Here is a 7,696-nt window from a genome sequence, read left to right on the forward strand (position 1 = left end):
GTGCATGGTTTGTTGTTGTTGTTTTTCTCCCCAAGCCCACAAATTAAGAAAGGTTATAACATTTTTAAATAATTGGAAAATAATCAAAACAAGAAAATAGTTTTGTGACAGGTGAAAAATTATCTGCTATTCACATTTCAGTATCCATTTGTTGTTTTATTTGAACACCGATGTGGCAGACAGAATTCTAAGGTAGCCCCAATATTCCTATGGCTTGGTATAGACACTCTGTATAATCTCTCCTCCACTCAAGTGTGGGTGGGACTGAGAATATGATGGGGTGTCGCTCCTGTGATTATGTTACTTTATATAGCAAAGGTGACGATATTTTGCAGATAGAATTAAAGTTCATAACCAGTTGACTTTGAGTAACCAAAGAAAGATAATTCTGAGTGGGCCTGACCTAATCAGGGGAGCCCAGAAAAGATGGGCTGGGCCCTGTCTGAGCCTCCTGCTGAGGCCTGCTCTCCTGCGGGTTTTAAAGAAACAAGCTATCACAAGTTATCCAGCTGCAAGGAAATAACTTCTGCAGTAAGCCCTGGAGTTTGGAAGAGGATCACAAACATCAGATGAGACTGCAGCCCTTACTGACCGACTGCAGCCGTGAGAGACCCTGAGTAGAGGACTCAGCTAAGTTGACTCCTGGCCATGGAAACTGTGAGATAAGTGGTTGTTGTTTTAAGCCACTAAGTTTGTGGTAACTTACTATTCAGCAATAAAATAAATAAAACAGCCATGCTCATTTGTTTAAGTGCTGTCTACAGCTACTGTGGGACTACAGTAGTGGAGCTGCTTAGTTGTGAAACATACTCAACATAGCCCACAAAATGTAAAATATTTACCAAAAAAATTGTAAACACCTAGGTTATATAATTACAATGTAGAATCACACATACTCAACCATCCTGCATCTGTATAATAAGAATGAGCCTGTGGTTACACACAATTGGACACACAATTGGTTACACAAAAAGGCTGAAGAAATAAGATTTCTTGTGATAAGCAAAGCTTTTCTTACTGATGTAGGCACACAAACCTACCTGCAGATTGTGATAGCTCCTCAAGGAGACATATTTCATTAGTCTCATGAAAAGACTCCTTTTCTAGTACCTGTACTCATTTTGCAACAAATCAGACTTTAAGTAATTCTGTACTTCTTTTTTTTCTTTTTTCTTTTTTTCTTTTTTTTTTGAGACGGAGTCTCACTCTGTCGCCCAAGCTGGAGTGCATTGGCGTGATCTCAGCTCACTGCAACCTCCACCTCCCGGGCTCAAGTGATTCTCATGCCTCAGCCTCCCAAGTAGCTGGGACTACAGGCATGTACCACCACGCCTGGTTAATTTTTTTTTTTTTTTTTTGAGATGGAGTCTTGCTCTGTTGCCCAGGCTGGAGTGCAGTGGCGTGATCTCGGCTCACTGCAAGCTCCGCCTTCTGGGTTCATGCCATTCTCCTGCCTCAACCTCCCGAGTATCTGGGACTACAGGCACCCGCCACCACGCCTGGCTAATTTTTTGTATTTTTAGTAGAGACAGGGTTTCACCGTGTTAGCCACGGTGGTCTCGATATCCTGACCTCGTGATCCGCCCACCTCAGCCTCCCAAAGTGTTGGGATTACAGGCGTGAGCCACCATGCCTAGCCGTAATTTTGCACTTCAAACACCTTTAAAATACAAATAAAATACGCTTGATGACACAAGAAACACTCACTATTGTTATCACCCTACATTTAATCACCCTTGCTTGGCAGCAGCAGTTCCATGGGCTTTTCCGTAGATGCTGTTGGTGAGTTCATCTAGGGGTGCAGAGCACGCACACACAGCCACAGACAGACACAGTTGCAGCAGTGTGGCATGGTGTCCCAGGTCACCACACTGTTCCTTCATCCTGTGACCTCCCTTACACATGATGGTCCGATCGACGCATTTGCTCCAAATATATTATGAAGTGGCTACTTTCTGCCAGCTGGGATTCAGTAGTAAACAGGACAGATGTGGTCCCGACAAGCTTACCATCTAGTAGGAAGACATGCATTCTGCAAGAAATTAGAAGTAAAGGTAGTGAGTAAGTACAGTGCTATAGGACCATAGATCCAGGGGCCTAACTTAATGCGTGCCCTGGATGTCTTCTCTAAGGAAGTGCTGCCTAAGCTGTGACCTAAGCATCTACAAAAATCCTAAGCAGACCTGTTTCAAACCCAGTGGAAACCTTGGAGGCTTGGTTATTCATTAGAACCATCTGAGAGAGCCTGTTTAAAATCCTGACATCCAGGCTGTAAAGCAGATCAATTAAAGTAGAATCTTAGGGCAGAAAGCAGGCAACAGTACACACATTTTTAAGCTTCCTAGGTGATTCTAGTGAGCACCCCAAAACTATTACTTCCTCCTTCCCTCCTTTGATGATGAAGGAGTGTTCCCCTGCCGAGCTAGAACAAATCCTTCCAAAGTGTTCTCAGTACTCCATACCCTCCTGTCTTCTCAGGAAATCTAGTGATGATCTCTTGTCTTCTTTCTTCAACTTCTCCTTCCTATTAGCACTTAATCATTTTCTAGTCTCACTTACATTTTTTAAAAAGTTCCCCTGATCCCACCCCACCCACTTCAGATACCTCCCTCTCTTCTCTTCTTTACGGTGAAACAATCCTTGAAGAATGGTCCACACGGGTGCTCTATTCCCACCCACTCTTCAACAAACAGGACCTGGTAAGGTGAAACAGCTCCTGCTAAGGTTATGGGAAACCTCCTTGTCATTAAAGACAATGCATCCGGCTGGGCTTGGTGGCTCACGCCTGTAATCCCAGCACTTTGGGAGGCTGAGGCGGGTGGATTACGAGGTCAGGAGTTCGAGACCAGTCTGGACAACACGGTGAAACCCCATCTCTACTAAAAATACAAAAATTAGCCGGGCGTAGTGTAGGGCGCCTGTAATCCCAGCTACTTAGGAGGCTGAGGCAGAAGAATTGCTTGAACCTGGGAGGCGGGTTGCAGGGAGCTGAGATCACACCACTGCACTCCAGCCTGGGCGACAGAGCAAGAGTCTGTCTCGAGGGAGGGGAAAAAGGCAATGCATACTTTTCAGTCCTCATCCTACAAGACCTCTCAGCAGCATTTGCCATAAATGGGCAGCCCACCCTAATTCTTGAAACAGACTCTCCCCTTTGTATTTCCCAGGCCTCAGTCTACTTCTCCTTTTCTCACCCTGCTCTCTTCTTTCCATAGATGATTGCCTCTCCCCGAGAGGCAGCAAGAATCATCCACGTACTGCCAAATTTTCTAGACAAGTGTGTATCAAATTTTGGTTTCTACAGAGTCTGGAAATTCAGATTCCAGAACCTCACTCCAGACCTACTGAATTAGAATCTCTGAGTTGGACGGAGGAATCTGAATCTTTTATAGAGTCCTGGAGATGAGGCTTATGCACCACATGTTTGAGATGCGCCATTGCAGACCCATCTATCCAACTGCCTAGGGGATAGTTCTACCTGGATATTTCACAGGTACTGTAAATGCACCATCTGTGTGATGGACATTCTTAGTGCTCACAAACATCCGTCTGTCCTCCTTCCTGGACACAGAGAATAACACCACAAGCCCTCTTGTAGTTACGCAAAGTCACGTGATAGCCCTGCACAATGGACTGTGAACAAGAGAGCTATACGTCCCTTCCATGCAGAGGCTGTGAATGCCAAGGATCTCACAGCTCCTGGCAATCCAGAAGCCCTGGTGAGGGTAACAGAACCACAAGATGAAAGTGAGTGGATTTCTTTCACTGCTTGGAAGGTTGCTGCAAACGCATAACAGACATCGTGTGCACAAGAATTAAGAACTGAATCTTTGTGGGGTTAAGTCCCTGAGATTTGGGGATGAATGTATTATGGTACCAGGATGTAGCTCATCCAAAATAGAAATTCATCCTCTCTCTGGCTCCCTCCAACATACTCCACTTTCTAGTGTTCTCTCTCTACTCAATAGATGAGCCAGAAGCTTCATGTTAGAAATGAGTGGAGGTTCTTATGGATTCTTCATGTTTTCTTAGAAAGGAACAGTTATTCACTCCACACTCCAGGAAGGAGAAATGTGGGAGCATTCTTCTCCCTTTCTTTCCATTGTCACTACCCTCTCTCTCTCTTTAGGGAAGAATGAGTTTCTTATCTTATTAGTGAGATTCATTGAACTACCTTTACTGCCACTTGTCTTACATGTCCTGACATGGTACTTTAATCCTCACCTAGTTCTTGGCATCTGAGCTCAACTAACATAGAATTAAGAGGGAAGGAAATAAGAGGTTAATAACATCCCTAAATCCACACTATAAAAGACAGAGATTACAGCTATATTGTTTTCTACTGTATTCCTAGCACATGGCATATGGAAAACATAAGTATATGTTGTTGACTTGCTGAGATACTGGAATTTCCATGATAGTTCAACTGTTACAGAGAAAAGAGTACAGAATATTTGGAAGCAAGACTATCATGTAAATCTGGGTTAGAGAGGGATCGTTCTGTCTTTACCACCCAGACTTCTCCATGCCCATCAAATACTTAAGTTTTCAAGGATGAGAGAAGTAAAATATGGCTCACAATATTCCTTCCTCTTCCCCATCTCCTTTTATTTTATATGGTTGGGGTGGTAAAGGGCACAGTCTGCTCATGCCTCTGCCTTATGTCAGTCTAAATGTTCATATTTCCATGTTTGTGAAGTTTTCTGAATCTTATTACATGGTGCATTATTCTATTCTAGAATCCCTCTGTTCTTACCCTTTACAATTTTAAATTAAACTAAAAGCTGACAATGTGGCATTTCTCTCCTTGTTTTAAATTCCCTTCATTCTGGTTTTGTAAGGTCTTGTAACAATAGTTACATATTTGCTGATTTCAATTAGTTATTCAAATTATTTCACAAGGGCCTGCAAGATGCCAGGCGTAGGGCTAGGTGGAGGAGACAAAATGGTGAACAAAACAAATCCATTGCCTGCCCTGAAGGAATTTACAGTCTAGTAGGGGCAGGAGACAGGCTAATTAATTGATTCCACAAATGAAAACAAAATTACAAGTAGAGATAAGAGCTTTGGAGAAAAAAAAAACATGATTGTATGACAGCATTTTAACAAAGTCATTTGACAAGAGACTGGAAACCAGTAGGAAATGCTTCCTGAGGCAGATAGAAAGGAGAAAGGAGGTATGAACGGGGCATCTCCAAGGACTAAGGAAGGAGAATGGCGCTGAAGGAAGGTTAGTGCCTGAAGGCCCGAGAGGCAGGAGAGTGGTTCAGGGAAGGCTCAGGGGCACTGGGGCGGGGATACGACCAGACATGTATTTTGGAAGGAATTCCTGGACTTCAGTATGAAGAATAGATGGCAGGGAGCCGTGGCTAGTGAATGTGGGGAGGCCAAGTGAGGAGGCTAATACATCTCTCCAGGCAAAGGTGATGAAAAACTGGTCTAAGGTGTGGCAGTGGAGAAAAAGAGAAACAATCAATTTTTAAAAATTGGAAGGTAAAATAATAGTTAACCCTCCTGTAACACTCACCATGTGCCTCTACTGGGGCAGCCACCAGCCACATGTGACTATTAGGCATATGCATTAAGACTTGTGCAAATTGAGGCACGTTTTGAGTGTGAAATGCACACCAGATTCCAAAAACTTGGCACAAAACAAGAACCTAAAATATCTCATTAATAACTTTTTTTTTTTCTGAGATGGAGTCTTGGTCTGTTGCTCAGGCTGGAGTGCAGTGGCAGGAGCTCTGCACACTGCAACCTCCACCTCTGGGGTTCAAGCAATTCTCCTGCCTCAGCCTCCCAAGTAGCTGGCTAATTGGCCACCAACACACCTGGCTGATTTTTGTATTTTTAGTAGACACGGGGTTTCAACATGTCGGCCAGGCTAGTTTCAGACTCCTGGCCTCAAGTGATCTTCCCGCCTCAGCCTCCCAAAGTGCTGGGATTACAGGGGTGAGCCACTGTGCCTGGCTTCATTAATAACTTTATATTAATTATGCATCATCGATATGATAATATTTCATATATACAGGCATACCTCAGAGATATTGCAGGTTTGGTTCCAGACCACCACAATAAAGTGAATATCGCAATAAGGCAAGTCACATAAATGTTTTGGTTTCCCAGTGCCTATAAACATTATTTACATTACAGTAGTCTAGTGTAAAACAGTGGTAGTCTATACCTTGCCACTGCTTTATCAACTGTCATCTATTAAGTGTGCAATAGCATTATGTTTTTTAAAAAACAATGTACATACCTTAATGTAAAAAATACTTGGCCGGGCGCGGTGGCTCATGCCTGTAATCCCAGCACTTTGGGAGGCTGAGGCGGGCGGATCACAAGGGCAGGAGATCGAGACCACGGTGAAACCCCGTCTCTACTAAAAATACAAAAAATTAGCCGGGCGCTGTGGCGGGCGCCTGTAGTACCAGCTACTCAGGAGGCTGAGGCAGGAGAATGGCAGCAACCTGGGAGGCTGAGCTTGCAGTGAGCCGAGATCGTGCCACTGCACTCCAGCCTGGGTGACAGAGCGAGACTCCGCCTCAAAAAAAAAAAGAAAAAGAAAAACAAAAACAAACAAAAAAAAGCTTTAGGCTGGGCATAGTGGCTCCCACTTGTAATCCAAGCACTTTGGGAGGCCGAAGCAGGCGGATTACTTAAGGTCAGGAGTTCGAAAAAGTTAGCCAGGCATGGTGTCAGGCGCCTGTAATCCCAGCTACTTGGGAGGCTGAGGCAGGAGGACTGCTTGAACCCAGGGGACGGATGTTGCAGTGAGCCGAAATCGCGCCACTGCACTCCAACCTGGATGACAGAGTGAAACTCTGTCTCAAAAAAAAAAAAAGAAGTACATACCTTAATGTAAAAAATACTTCATTGCTAAAAAAAAAAAACTAACAATCATCTGAGCCTTCACCAAGTCATAAACTTTTGCTGGTAGAAGACCTTCTCTTGATGTTGATGGCTGCTGACTGATCAGGGTGGTGGTTGCTAAAGGTTGAGGTGGCTGTGGCAATTTCTTGAATTAAGATAACAATGAGGCCAGAAGTGGTGGCTCACACCTGTGATCCTAGCACCTTTGTAGGCTGAGCGGGTAGATCACAAGGTCAGGAGTTCCAGACCAGCCTGGCCAACAAGGTGAAACCCCGTCTCTACTAAAAATACAAAAAATAGCTGGCCTTGGAGGTGGGCACCTGTAATTCCAGCTACTCAGGAGGCTGAGGCAGGAGAATCATTTGAACCCAAGAGGTGGAGGTTGCAAGTGAGCCGAGATAATGCCATTGCACTCCAGCCTGGGTGACAGGGCAAGACTCTGTCTCAAAAAAAAAAAAAGACAACAATGAAGTTTGCTGCATCAACTGACTGTGTTTTCACACAAGATTTCTCTGTGGCATGCGATGCTGTTTGATAGCTTTTTACTCGCAGTGGAACTTCTTCCAAATTTGTAGTCATTTTTCTCAAACCCTACCACTGCGCTATCAACTAAGTTTATGGAATATCCTAAATCCTTTGCTGTCATTTCAACAATGTTCACAGCATCTTCATCAGGAGTAGATTTCATTTCAAGAAGCCGCTACCTTTGCTCATCTATAAGAAGCAACTCCTAATCTGTTCAAGTTTGAGCATGAGATTACAGCAATTCAGTACCATCTTCGGGCTCCACTTCTAATTCTAGTTCTCTTGCTATTTCCACCAC

Source organism: Macaca thibetana, chromosome 5 (genome assembly GCF_024542745.1).
Source record: "Macaca thibetana thibetana isolate TM-01 chromosome 5, ASM2454274v1, whole genome shotgun sequence".
Taxonomy (NCBI): Eukaryota; Metazoa; Chordata; class Mammalia; order Primates; family Cercopithecidae; genus Macaca; species Macaca thibetana.